The sequence below is a fragment of the Pteropus vampyrus genome, unplaced genomic scaffold (genome assembly GCF_000151845.1).
Source record: "Pteropus vampyrus isolate Shadow unplaced genomic scaffold, Pvam_2.0 Scaffold590, whole genome shotgun sequence".
Taxonomy (NCBI): domain Eukaryota; kingdom Metazoa; phylum Chordata; class Mammalia; order Chiroptera; family Pteropodidae; genus Pteropus; species Pteropus vampyrus.
This window is the reverse complement of record NW_011889371.1, coordinates 127044-140724: the sequence shown is the minus strand read 5'-3', so window position 1 is coordinate 140724 and position 13681 is coordinate 127044. Positions and strand designations below refer to the sequence as shown.

At 36.5% G+C, this 13681-nt stretch overlaps 1 pseudogene; it reads left to right on the top strand.

Annotated features, from left to right (window-relative positions):
• The first annotated feature begins 11314 nt into the window (after positions 1–11314).
• The window catches only part of LOC105308550, a 45360-nt pseudogene continuing 42993 nt past the window's right edge, over positions 11315–13681 (top strand).

Here is a 13681-nt window from a genome sequence, read left to right as displayed (position 1 = left end):
TATTTTGAAACACCGCAGCCTACATATTCATGTATGTGACAGTCCTCAAGTAGAACAGGCATTAACATTGAAGGAAGAACTTGGTTGCCTATGTGGTATGGTTCCAGTAGTTCTAAATATGTTTCTTCGCCTTAAGAAAATACTTCTCACATCAAATTTGATGAACTTTATTTTCAAAATAAAGTTAACCTTTTTCAAAAAAGACTAATCCACAGTAAAATTGCTTCAAGTCATTCATATCTTAATATAAATAAATTTACCAAGTTATACAATTTTATAGCTGGGAGGGATATCAGTGAATTGAAAGCTCTAATCGTACATTTCTATCTGAGAGGTGAAGGCTTAACTCACGGTCTGACAATAAATGTAACGTCAAATTCAAGACTGGAGTCAAATCTCTTTGCTCCAAGTTTCATGTCATGTTCATGACAATGCAGATCCTTTCTTTTCTTTGAAGAGTACTTCATAAAAAGGAGGTATAGTAAACTGAACAACAACTCCCAAGCCATGAGGACACTTCCTATTCCCCGGAACCTGTGAATGTTACATGATGAAAAGAGCTTTTATGTGAGTAAGTTAAAGATCTTGAGATGGGGAGAATACCTAAGTAGGCCAATGTAAGCTCAAGGGTCTTTAAAAGAAGAAAGTCAGGCAGAGAGGACTAAGTAATGAAAAGGTGAGGAACCAAGGATCAAACAAAGAGAGCTTCTAGAAGCTGGGACAGGCAAGGAAACAAAGTCTCCCCTAGAGCATCCAGAAGGAACCAGCCAGCTCTGTTATTAGCTTGATTTTATCCCCACAAAACTCATTTTGGACTTCTGAACTCTACAACTGTAGAATGATAAACTTGTGTTGTCCTACACTAAGTGTATAGTAATTTGTTATAGAATCAAAAGAAACTAATACAGTCAATTGAAGGAAACCTAGGACACTGGAGACCAGTAAGCAGAAAATTGAGTGGAAGAGCCAAGGAGGAGGTAGACAAGGAGCTTGACAAAATGACTCACTTGATGAACCTACGTGGAGCTAGTGGCCAGTCTAAGAGCTTAAGGCAGAACAGAAATTCTAATCAAATAGTTTATACTCCAATACTTTAAATAGATGAGAAACTTTATCTGCTTTATCCGTGAAGCAAGAATGAATAGTAAACATACACAGATGACACTCGTTGACTTAACAACTATAGGACACAGCCAGTTTTCCCGCACTGCTAATAAATTTGTACAGATATTGCAATACTCTGCTATTCATTCTCCTTTTAAACGCTGGAACTCATTTATAGGTCAGACAGGTTGTATCAGAACAGATGAAAATTGAGTGGATTCTATGGGAACCACTTCCTCAATCACAGCTACATCCTCCTATGTGAATACTAAGTTAGGACCAATATTTAATTTGTAATGTCACTTTGGTAAAAAAAAAAAAAAAAAAATCTTAAATATTTTCAAAAGAATCTTATGAAGTCTAACCATTAGACTAGGTCTACTCCTTAGACTTAATATATTCAGGATCCCTCTACAGCAAGAGATGTAATTGCCACAGCAGAGTTGAACAGAACTGAGCTCAAATTTCTGCTCTTCTACTTACTGGTTGGGTAACCTGAGGTAGTTACTTGGTCTCTCTAGTAACTCCCCCATAGAATGAGGTAGAATGGAAGAGCAGAACCTTCTTTATTAGGGTCATGGAAAGATTAAGTGAGATAAGGTACAGAAAGTATGCTTAGTTCAATTGCCATTATATTGGGCCACTTCTAAAGGATTAAAAATGAAATGTTCTCTCCCTTGGGCCCTTTTAATTTTGCATCTGTGGTTTTCAATCAGCCTGGTGGATCCCTAGACTTTCTGTAGTAGAGTCTCGGGACTTTCCAGTGAGGAAGAATGAAATACACGGGGCTCTGGACCCTCCACACCACCTGCTACTAGAGCTGCACATGTTAGTCCAATAGAGGGGCTAACTGACATGTCTATATACTAAGTTGGGGGAAATTTTCCTCCCTGCCATTTCCACATTTCCTTCCCCTATCAAGCATAGAGCACATCATTTTCTCCCCATTCCTGGTATAGTTTTGCACAGAGTCCTAAACAGAAGTAGCCTGCAAGGGCTTCCTGGCTTTTGTGATAGAAGTCTAAGCTCTACGGGAGAGGTAGGAATGAGGAAGGAGTGGAAAAAAAAAAAAAAAGATCTGTGGGAACAGGCAGAACTTGGCGGTAGCAGGAGGGTGAGAGAGACTATCATGAGGCTACAGCAATACTACTCACATCTGAGGGAGAGGAGCAAGGTCTGAAAGCCCAGGTCTGGATTCTAAACAGTAGTGCCTGACAGGAAGGTGGAGAGAGGGATTGATACCCCGCCAAATGACTGTGAAGTATGGGCTATCATCATATAACGGTCATGAGTCTCTTCACCAACAGGACAATGCAAGTTCTTATTTTGATTTTATTATGGAACACAGCTTGTAATTCCAGATGGTATTACCAAATCAGCCCAGGATCCAGTGCACTGTGGTCCAGGTTGGTGCATAGTCCCCTACTTTACCTCCTTTTAACCTCCTAACCATGGACTCCATACAGGAATAGGTTGCTGCCTTGATAATGTGTGCTAAGCACTTTAAATGCCAGATCTCATCTAAACGTGACAGCAAGCCTTAGAGAAAGATAGTCTTGTAGGGTGGTAGCTGAAGTTCATGGAATTTAGGGAGTTGCAGAGTCATGGTTTGAACCCAAGTCTGTGTGACTGCTGAGCTTGTGGCTCCCAGCCATTCAATTTTGCTGTTCCAAGGTGGGGATCACAACCTGTGGATTCCAGACTCAGAGGAGGATCAGGTTATGACAAGGAGTCTGCAAATCTGTACATGTGTTTTCTATAGGCAAGATATATAATAGAGCTCATTTTCAAATATATGTAGTGCTGATGCACTTGATAAAAGACACTCACTTATATAAATATAAATTTCAATGACCTAGACAACTAAACTATTTTACGCACTATGTCAAAAGAATACAGCAGGTGTATAGACATAGGGCCCAATTTGGAAGTCAGGTAGGGATTCTTGAGGACAGAGGAAGATTTGTTTACAGGTGAGTGGAATATATGGGAGCAGAATCCCAACCCAGGGAAGAACAGCCAGGAGGAGTCAGGCAGAGCAAGCCCTCGAGGCCACCTGCTATACTAAGGAGAGAAACAAAGTAGAAGGTGTAGATAAGGAATTAGAGCCATGTAGATGGTGGTTAAGAGCATGACCTCCAGAATAATCAGATTTGAATCTCGGTTCTATCACTTGCGTTGTGACCCTGGGAAACTGAACTTGTTAAAGAGTGCCTTTTAGGACAGAACTTGTAATTCCATCTTGTTGCCAAATCTGCCCCAGGATCCAGTACACTGAAGTCAAAGCTTGTGCTTTGCTTTACCTTCAAGTTACCTGCTTCCTATGAGGTGCACAGGGATGTTTTGAACACTGAGATAATATGTGTAAAGCATCTTGGACAATGCCTGACAAGTCTTGCTCTACTCCTTGTTATGAGGTAACAATGAGATAAGGCAGAGTGCTGGAAATCCCACAAGTAGTGAGCAAATATGCCAATAACAGAGTAGGTTTTTAGCCAAGTCATGCTTCCTCTCTTTCTCTGGGATCCAGAGGTACTTCGTGTCCAAGCCTGCCTTGAGACAACAGAGGTAAGTGGAAGAGGTATCTATGCAGTTAGAAAAAGTTGCCACGAATTCTTCACCTTGTATTCCATATAAGAAAGCTAGAGGCAGGTCTCATGCAGACTATGTATAAAATTAGAAGATTTAAAGCAACAGCAAAGAACATACTAATAGCCATAAGAAAGAGCAGTTGATAGAAAAAATTAGCATTTAAAAATATGAGAAGATTAATACACAAAAAACAAGACGGAATTATAAAAAAAAAAAAGCACAAAGTACTCCATTGTATGGTCATCCAGAAACAATCAATAATGAGGCCCGTAAGAAAATAATTTATACTAGGAGAGCTCTGATTCAGAAAGCAAAGCAGAAGAGTATACAAAACTCTTAGAAAGGTTTCAATCTTATAATGGTCTAAATATATTTTTAAAAAGTTTTTCAGTGCTTAAAGTATTTCTTTAAAATTCACTATGGAGCAGCTCTATCTCTAGCAAAGCTGAATTGGGAGGTGTTATTGTATTTAACCTCTAAAGAATCACATTACTTGTTTCTTTTCTTATTCACAAAACATGGGACTATTTTTTTTCTCACTAAGTCCATTTTTCTGCCAATGGGATCGCAAGACGGCAGGGAACTGTCTAGGGACAGTTATACCAGCCAACAGGTGAAACAAATAGCAGAATCCTGTCCACTGCCTGGCGTCTTTTGAAAGACTCTGCAGACCCACTCTAAGATAAAATGGTCAGCTTGAATCCATCTGAGTCATCTTCGGAATGAGATTTCAAATGACTCAGCCCTAGTGGATGTGATCATCTATTCTGACAGAAACACCTGGAACGTGGGCATCTTTTCTTGAAGAAGTAGGAAAAGCAAAAAGTGTCACAACAGAATTAGGGAGCCACACAGGTATTCATATGCTAGGGTGTGAGCAGAAAAGCTTGTACGATCAGATCAGCATATTCTTTTTAGGGAGAAAAAAATGGTCAGCCACACACACAAAAAGATAAAACAACAAAATGACCCCAAAACTACCACAAGATGTTTATTATTGAGCAGCATGGTAACTGGCAGACAGAATGGTTAGTTGAACTGAGAACTATATATATATATATATATAGCTATAGTTGGTAACCTGGTTTTTTTGTCTATGAGGCAAAAATACCTATAAAGAGGAAAACTATTCAGGTAGCAAGTGAAAAAAAATCCACTGTTATCAACTGAATGATGTAACCCCCAAAATTTATATGTTAGAACCTTAATCCTCAATGTGATGGCATTAGGAGATGGGGCCTTTGGGAGATATTTTATGATTAGGTAAAATTATTTTGGTGGAGCTCTCAGGTATGATATTAGTACCTTTATAAGAGTCACCACAGTTTGCTTCTTTTCTCTGCTCTCTGCCACATGAGGATACAATAAGTCAGCAGTCTGCAGCCTAGAATTTGTCCATACTGGCACATTGATCTCAGTTTTTCAGCCTCTAGAACTATAAAAATATATTTCTGTTGTTTATAAGTCACCTAGTCAATGGTAGTTTGTCATAACAGCCTGGAGGAAATAAGATACCCATCTTAAACTATGTTAAGGAAAAAAGAATTTAGTATTCATGCACAAAACACAATTCAAATATGGTTGGATCTAGGGGTTCGTCCCATTGAATAATTCTTATCTTTTTATTTCATCTATGTTTACCTCAACATGTTAACTTCAGTCTTACTCTAGACAACTTGAATTTTCAAGGCAGCTCCAAATTTGTATTCATCTAGTAACACCACCCCAAAGGCAAGAGGACATTTTCATATTGATTCAGCAGGAAAGTGCCAGGGAGAACTCATAAGGCCACTAGAATCACATACGATTTCTTAACCAGTCACTGTGAATAGGATGCTGAGGGTGCTTGTTTTGACTGACCAGACTCTGTCACTAGAGGACAGCAGGGGACTGTGATTAACAGCCTTACTGGAACCATGTGAGTAGAATGGGGATTTCCCTAAGGAAGTGGGGAGGCAGTTATTGGGAAGAGAAATAGGAAAAAGTACTGAGCAGAGAAAACTATAGGTATCATACATAGACCTCTACAATATCTTTCTCAGGATGATAATATGAGTATTAAAATAACATGAAAAATACTTTGCAAACTACAAAACTCTATTCAAATGTTCCTTATTCAATTTATATGTACTATATCTACATTCAAAAGTGTAAAGATATACTAAGGGTAATATAAAAAGAAAGACTATTATGAGACAGTTTTTATTTTATCACAGTGCCTGACTACAGTGATAGGTTTTTGGTTCTCAAAATATCTTGAGATTTGGGGTCTGAAGTATCACAGTACTTCTTCAGGTCTGACTAAGAGAAGAATTCCCGAGAGGTTAAAAAAGAATATGTAAATTATACACATTCTTCACTGAAGAAATTTAATAAGAGGAAGCACAAATATACAATAATGTTTATGGACCTAGTCTTTCCTATAGGACACATAAACCTATAAAGATTTTACGCAGCTTTCCAATTTAAGGTAATTATTCATGTCTGTTCTCTGCAAAGCAACAAAACCACTTCTCTTCCTTAGTTATAAATGTATTGATGCATTTTTTTCTGGAAATTTTAGGTCATTGTCATAATATCTGGGTGTACCATAAACTATAGAAGAAACCTTACAAGAATCAAAATATCCTTTTTTTTTCCTTACTCTTAAGTCTTCTTGACCACTGCAAAACTGTAAAGACTTTTCTAAATCTCTACCCACCGACTAGTATGAGACATACCACCTCAAAATTTAGGTCATTAATAATCTATGAAATTGTCTTTGCTCTAAATATATGAAAAAATACCTTGAGTGATTGCGCAGGATAGTTCACATTCTACAATTCAGATTTTCCCATTTAATAAAGAAATACCTACTAACTCAGCCTTTCGGTTTTCCTGAGACACAACCACAAAGATAAATATCCATTCAACCTCCAATCTCACAAAAAAATATATATATAAAACAAGCAAAATAAAGGTACTATGAAAATTTTAACAACATAACATATTCAGATCCTTGATTTTTACTTAAAGTATAAAAGGGAGAATTGAAAAATTCTGGAAGTTTTCTCAAACTGAAATTCTTCTACTACTATATTATCTAAGACAGTGGTTTAACCCATATTACATCCCAGTAAGCACAAGCTAATTATCAATAATTATTGTTAAAAGTTTCAATAATCCTTTTTTAGCAATTGATGGAATAAAAGATAAAATTCAGTAACTTAAAAAATATCCACTATCAACCAACTGACTTAATTGAGATTTACAGAATAATCTACCTAAAAATAGCAAAATAACATTTAAGGGCACTTGGAATATTTACCAAGTTCAATTATATGCTGGGTTATGAAACATGTCTCAATAAATTTAAGATTGAATTTTACAGAGTGTGTTTTCTTACACAATAAAATATCACTGGAAATTATTTTTTTTAATTTGGCATTACAGTAAAATTGCAGCATACAAGTTTAATATACAAAAATCAATTGCTTTCCTATATACCAGAAATAAACAATTGGAATTTGAAATTAAAGACACAATATCATCTACAATAGCATCCAAAAATGAAATACTAAGTCTAATAAAATATGAAACTGATCTCTATGGAGAAAATTATAGAACTCTGATGAAAGCAATTAAACAAGATCTAAATAAATGGAGAGATATTCCATGCATATGGATTAGAAGATTCATTATTAAGATGTCAGTTCTCAGCTTGACCCATAGATTCAAGACAGTTCCAATCAAAATCTCAGCAATCTATTTTGTAGAAATCAACCAATTAACTTTAAAGTGTATACAGAACATTAAAAGATCCAGAATAGCCAACACAATACTAAAGAAAAAGAACAAAGTTAGAGAACAGATAAAAATGACTTTAAGACTTACTATAAAGCTACAGTAATCAAGGCAGCATGGTACTAGCTAAAGAATAGACATGTATATCTATGAAACCAAACAGAGATCTAAATAGATACACACAGAGTAAACTAATTGTTGACAAAGGAACAAAGGTACATCAATAGAGAAAGCATAGTCTTTTCAAAAAATGGTGCTAGAGCAATTGGATATCCACATGCAAAAAAGTTAATCTAGACAAAGACTTTATAATTTCAACAAAAATTAACTCAAAATGAATCATAGACTTAAATGTAAAACAAAATGAGAGATATCTTCTAAAAGATAACATAAGAGAAAATCTAAATAGCTTGGGTTTGGTGATTTTTAGATAAACACCAAAAGCATGGTGCATGATAGAAAAAAATTTGATGAAACTTAAAGTAAAAATTTTTCTGCTCTGTGAATGACTTTCTTAAGAGAATGAAAAGATAAGCCACAGACTGGGAGAAAATACTTGCAAAACACATACCTGATACAAAACCTGCATCTATAATATACAAAGACTCTTGAAACTTAATAAGAAAAAAAAATTTAAAAATAATCAAGAGATCTGAATAAACACCTTATCAAAGAAGATACACAGATGGCAAATAAGCATATGAAAAGAAGTTCCACAACACATAATTAGGGAATTGCAAATTAAAGCAACAATGAGATTCCACTACATACCTATATGAATGGCTAAAAAATGAATAAATAAACCAACAGTACCAAATGTTGATGAGGATGTGGAGCAAGAAGAACTCTCTTCATTGCCGGTGAGAATGAAAAATATACAACCACTTTGGAAGACATTTAGACTGCTCTTTTCAAAACTAAACATAGCCTTAATATATGATCCAGCAGTCCTAGATATCTACCCAACTAATTTCAAAATATATATTCACACAAAAACCTGTGCATGAAATGTTTATAGCAGCTTTATTCATAATTGCTCAAAATAGGAAGCAATTAAGATGTCTTTTGAAAGGTGAAAGGATAAACAGATGTGGTACATCCATATGATGCAGTAATAATCAGCAACCAAGATGTTTTTCAAAAGGGGAAAGAATAAACAGATGTGGTATAGCCATATAATATAGCAATAAAAAAATGAGTTATCAACCCATGAAAAGATAAGGAGGAACTTTAAATGCATATTACTAAGTAAAAGAAGTCAATCTGAAAAAAACTACATAGTACATGATTCCAACATTTTGGAAAAGATGAAACTAGAGAAAAGAAAAAGATAAGTGGTTGCCAGGGTTTGGAGTGGGAGAAAAGGACGAATGAATGGAGCGTAAGGGATTTTTAGGGTAGTGAAATCATTCTATATGATACTGACATGGTGGATACAAGACATTATGCATTTGTCAAAACCCATAGAACTGTACAAAACAAAGAATGAACCATAATGTAAACTATGCACTTTAGTTAATAATAATGTTTCAATATTTGGTTCAATCATAACAAATGTAGCACACTAAGATGTTAACAGCAGAAATAATGGAGGGATATAATGGGATCTCTCTTATATAAACCTAAAATTGTTATAGAAATAGTCTGTAACAATCTTTGCCTATAAAAATCTATAACAACTTTAAAAATTTTTAATTTAAAAAGCCCACTTCCAAAAATAGATCAACAAGAAAATAAAGGAAATTAGAAAATATTTTGAACTGAATGGAAATAAAAACACAAATTTCAAAACTTATGAGATTCAACTAAACCAGTGGGTAGAGGGAAACTTACAGCTTCAAATCCTTATTCAAGAAGAAAATAAATAAATGCCTAAAATCAATTATCTAAGCTTCTATCCTAAAAAGCTAAAAGAGCTAATTAAACACAAAGTAGAAAGGAGATACAGTAAAGATAAAAATATATATTTTTAATAAACAATGAAAAAAGTCAATAAAATCAAAAAATTTTTTTTCCCCAAAAGATAAACCTCTAGATAAAGTGATCAAAAATAAAAAAGGAGACATTACTATGAATCCTACAGAACCAAACATACATTAAGGGACTTTATTACAAATAATTTTATATCAATATATTTGTTAAAATAGATAAAATGAGCCGATTCCCCAATAGACACAAAACTTATACAAAAGAAATTGATAATCTAAATAGTCTCATGTCTATTAATGTGTAATTAAAAGTGTAAATAAAAACCTTACTACCCAATATCTCCAGGCTCAGAAGTCTTCACTAATATATTCTATTAAACATATATGGAAGATCTTATACAAATTCTTTCAGAAAATAGATGAAAAGAAAATAAAATTCCCAACTCTTTTCATGTGGCTAGGATTCCTCTGATAGCAAAATCAGAACATGAATGTGCAAAAAGTTCTGCTGGTTTATTATTTGCATGACCTTGAGCAAGTTGCTCTATTGCTCCAGCTTTCAATTTTCTCATCCATGACCATTCAGTAGTATATTCTGGCTTGGAATCTGGCACTGTGGAGAAGAGCCTAGAGGAGAGAACAGCATTTGGCTTATTTCCTGCCTAAGTCTTCAGGAGAGATGCTCCCAGTGGCAGATATCCCACCTCTTCCCACTTCTAAATAATAGCAACTGAATGTGAATTGACCAAGATTCCTTCCTTCTAGGTTTTCTCTTCACAAAATGGGTAAATCCAACCTATGAAACTTAGGAGAGCAAGAGGTAGGAACTTACTGGAAATGCATTACAGGGGAGAGAAAATGGGACAGTCTAGGTTACATATTAATTTCCTAGCATCACCCCAGCCCTGTGTCTGTCTTTCTCCTGCCTCTCTCTTTCTCCCTCTCATTAAACAGCTATTGCTTATTGATTTTCCTCCTAGACGTCATGGCTGTGGAAAGAAATATTTGGGAACTGCTTCAGTAGATGATTTTTAAGACTCCCTCCCTCCAGTAAATACTTACTGAGAGCCAACTATGTGCCAGACAATGAGATAAGCAAACATGATATTTGACTCCGTGGAGTGCATGGTCTATGTTCTAAGGAATTACGGACTGGATTAAACAACAGCTAGTGCCTAAGGGACTCCATATGCTCTCATTTTACCTATATTATAGCTGAGGTAGCTGAGACTCAGAGAGTAAATAACTTGGTGAAGTTCTAAAAAGAACAAGAGCTAACATTTGATTCTAGATCTGTCCTACTTCAAAGCCCATGCTATTTCCACTCTGTCACGCTGCTTAATTAAGAGCAAGCTGAATGTGATTCTGATTATATTTTATATCTCACTAGTGAAATGATTGATTTGTATTTTATCATGGCTAATAGTGCTGTATTATATTCACTGCCTGTCACATTTTTGAATGACTGATTTTCGATTTGAAGTTTTAATTAGAATACATTTAAAATGCTGCTATTGTCTGAAATGTAAAAATTCTTAAAATACTTTTTCCCTTAATTATGAAATGGAAATAAACTTAATAGAGAGTGTCCTTGACCTCATTCAGAAATCTTGCAAGCAGATACCTCTGCAAAGGTTTGTACACAGGATATTAGGAGTTTGGGTATATTTGAGGCTGGGGGTAGTAAGAAAGTACGAGTATACTTGGGCTATAAAAATCAAGTCCTAACCCAAATCTCCACATTGCAAAGGGAACTTCCAAGTGAATTTCTGATGTCAGGTCGTCAGGTTGATAGACACATACGAAAAAAAAAAAAAAAAAAGACATATTCTTTCTCACTAATAATTCTGATACTCAGTCTGCGAGTGATGTTGGCAGGTGCTCTGCAGGCAGAGGTACATGGCACGATGTATCGAGTCCAGATTCCTGACTTGGAATCCCAAACCCCTGGCAAGTCTACATTTTGTTGACTCACCTCCTGTCACTGATCCCTCAACTACCTTCTTTTCTATAAAACCCTGTTCCCATGAGAGTTAACTTCTCCTTCCACTCAGTTTTCCAAGAATGTTGCACAACCATGTGGTGACCTACCCATCGTTTGTCCTTAGGCCACAGGGCATGGGGGAAGGAACGTGGACTGTGTCCTCTCTTCTTCTATTCATAATGCTTAGTTCAGTGATGACCCAAAATAGGCATTGAATAAATAGGGAATACATGAATTAATGTGTCTGAAGAAGAAATCAAGCTAAGAATTCAAGCTCTACTAGCTTGCATGTCAACAAGACAGAAATGAGTCAGCCCTTCATTCTCAATTCACGACCAAGGTCATTGTTTTTGGGGCCTGTGTGTTCCATATTCTAATTCATTGATGAGATTCTCAATTTGGATTTCCAAACAAACAAACAAAAAAGACCCTTAAGGTATTTTTCATTATTTTTTAAAAATCTTTTTAAATCATTTTTTCATATCCATCAGAATCCTGAAATTGAAATGCTGACTAGACTGCCTTGATGTTTCTGTGCTGCATTTGCACAATAGATGCTCTCCTCAGATTTGTACTGTAACTGCAGTGATCATTTTTTCAAATATTTTATTTGAAGCAGTATTATAATATTATATCATATAGATAAGAGAATATGCTCACAGAGAAAGCTTGGGAAATATTTAAATAGATATCTAAGAAAAACATTTCTCTAAGTAAATAAAGCCTCTCCTGATCTCCGTTTCCAATGGCACAAAGTGGCTGGTGAAGAGAGGAGCAGGCCATCACCATGTCCCTTCTCTGCCCCTCTGTCTCAGCGAGGCCTCCTGTTTGTTAGAACAGAGACATGTGCTCCCATTTTCACACACCTGCTTTGTGACTGGCAATGTTCTGTTGATGATACCTCAAAGTGACTGCTCTACTGCCCCAGTGCTGGGCGGGCTTGGGGCCTTCTGGAGAACACAGGTCTGTACTCCCTCAGTGGCTCCAGCCCCGTTCTTCTTCACAGTTTCTCAAGCATTGTAAATGAAATCCAATTGCAATGTCCATAGTGAAGGTAAAAAGGGAATGCTGCAAAAGGGCCACCTGTCACTTGATGTGTATAACAGGAGAAAAGAGCCACAGGCCCTTAGGATTCAAGGCAGGGCACTCCACTTTTTGATCCTGGAATATGAACACCCCAGTGTTTTTAGTGCCCTGTATCCTATATCATGCAGCAGGATCCAGTGTGGCAACTGTGGTTGTCTGCACTCCAGGCCTCTCTCTGCGACACTAAGACTCAGTAATGTTGGGGTGGTCCTGGGGTCCCCACTTCAAACCAAGAGTGCTTGAGTATGGAATCAGTGTCTAAGCTAAGGCAGACCCCACTAGCACTGGTGGAAGTTTCCGTGGAGCACACCACAACCACACACAACCCTGGCTGGCTGGGAGAAGACGCTTATGTCTCTCAATATTGCAGGCCTAAGCTATAGCTCCATCTCCAAAGCACTTCTCAAATGAAACAGCCATTTAAATAGAATAATACAAATTTAAAAGGAAATATCGGCATCTTTCTGCCATTGCAATCAAATTATTCCCTAAGGGTAATTCATCATACCCCAGATCTTTTATTTATCACTATTAGCAAGTTTTCCAAAAATCTACACTTCTCTTTTGGAAACTCTTAAATGATATAAAAAAAGCAAAACTGATTAAAATGGAAATAATTCCTAGATTTGGAACGAAGAGATTCTATTCTGGTCTCATATCTGACACATATATTATAGAATCTTGGGCCAGTGACAAAGTTCTTTGTGCAAGGAGCCTCTTCCGTAAAATGAAATGTTGGAATATACAATCTCTGAGATCCCTCCAGCTTTCAAATCATATCTCGTCTGGTTTTGTCCTAATCATCCTCTCACTTTGTCCTAACTCTGATACAGCAGAGATCCCAACATGAGCTGCATTGCACATTATAGAATGGGCATTTCTGGTAGACGCCAGGAGGGACAACATCTCCAGTGTGACCAGCAGCAGAGCTGCTCCTCTGGACACTGACAACTACCACAGACAATGGCTGCATGGGGGCTCTGAGCCAGAGAAGAGGAATGGAGGTAAGGCATGGTGGCCAAGAATATTATATCTCAGAGAACATTAATAATATCCACTGGGGCCCCCGAGAACTGTTGAGGAACTTAAGAAAGGGTGGAAATCCTGTACGACAGGGTATATTAGTTATCTACTGCTGAATAATAAACTATTCCAAAATTAGTGGCTTAAGACAACTATTTATCTAGCTCACACTTTGGACTGG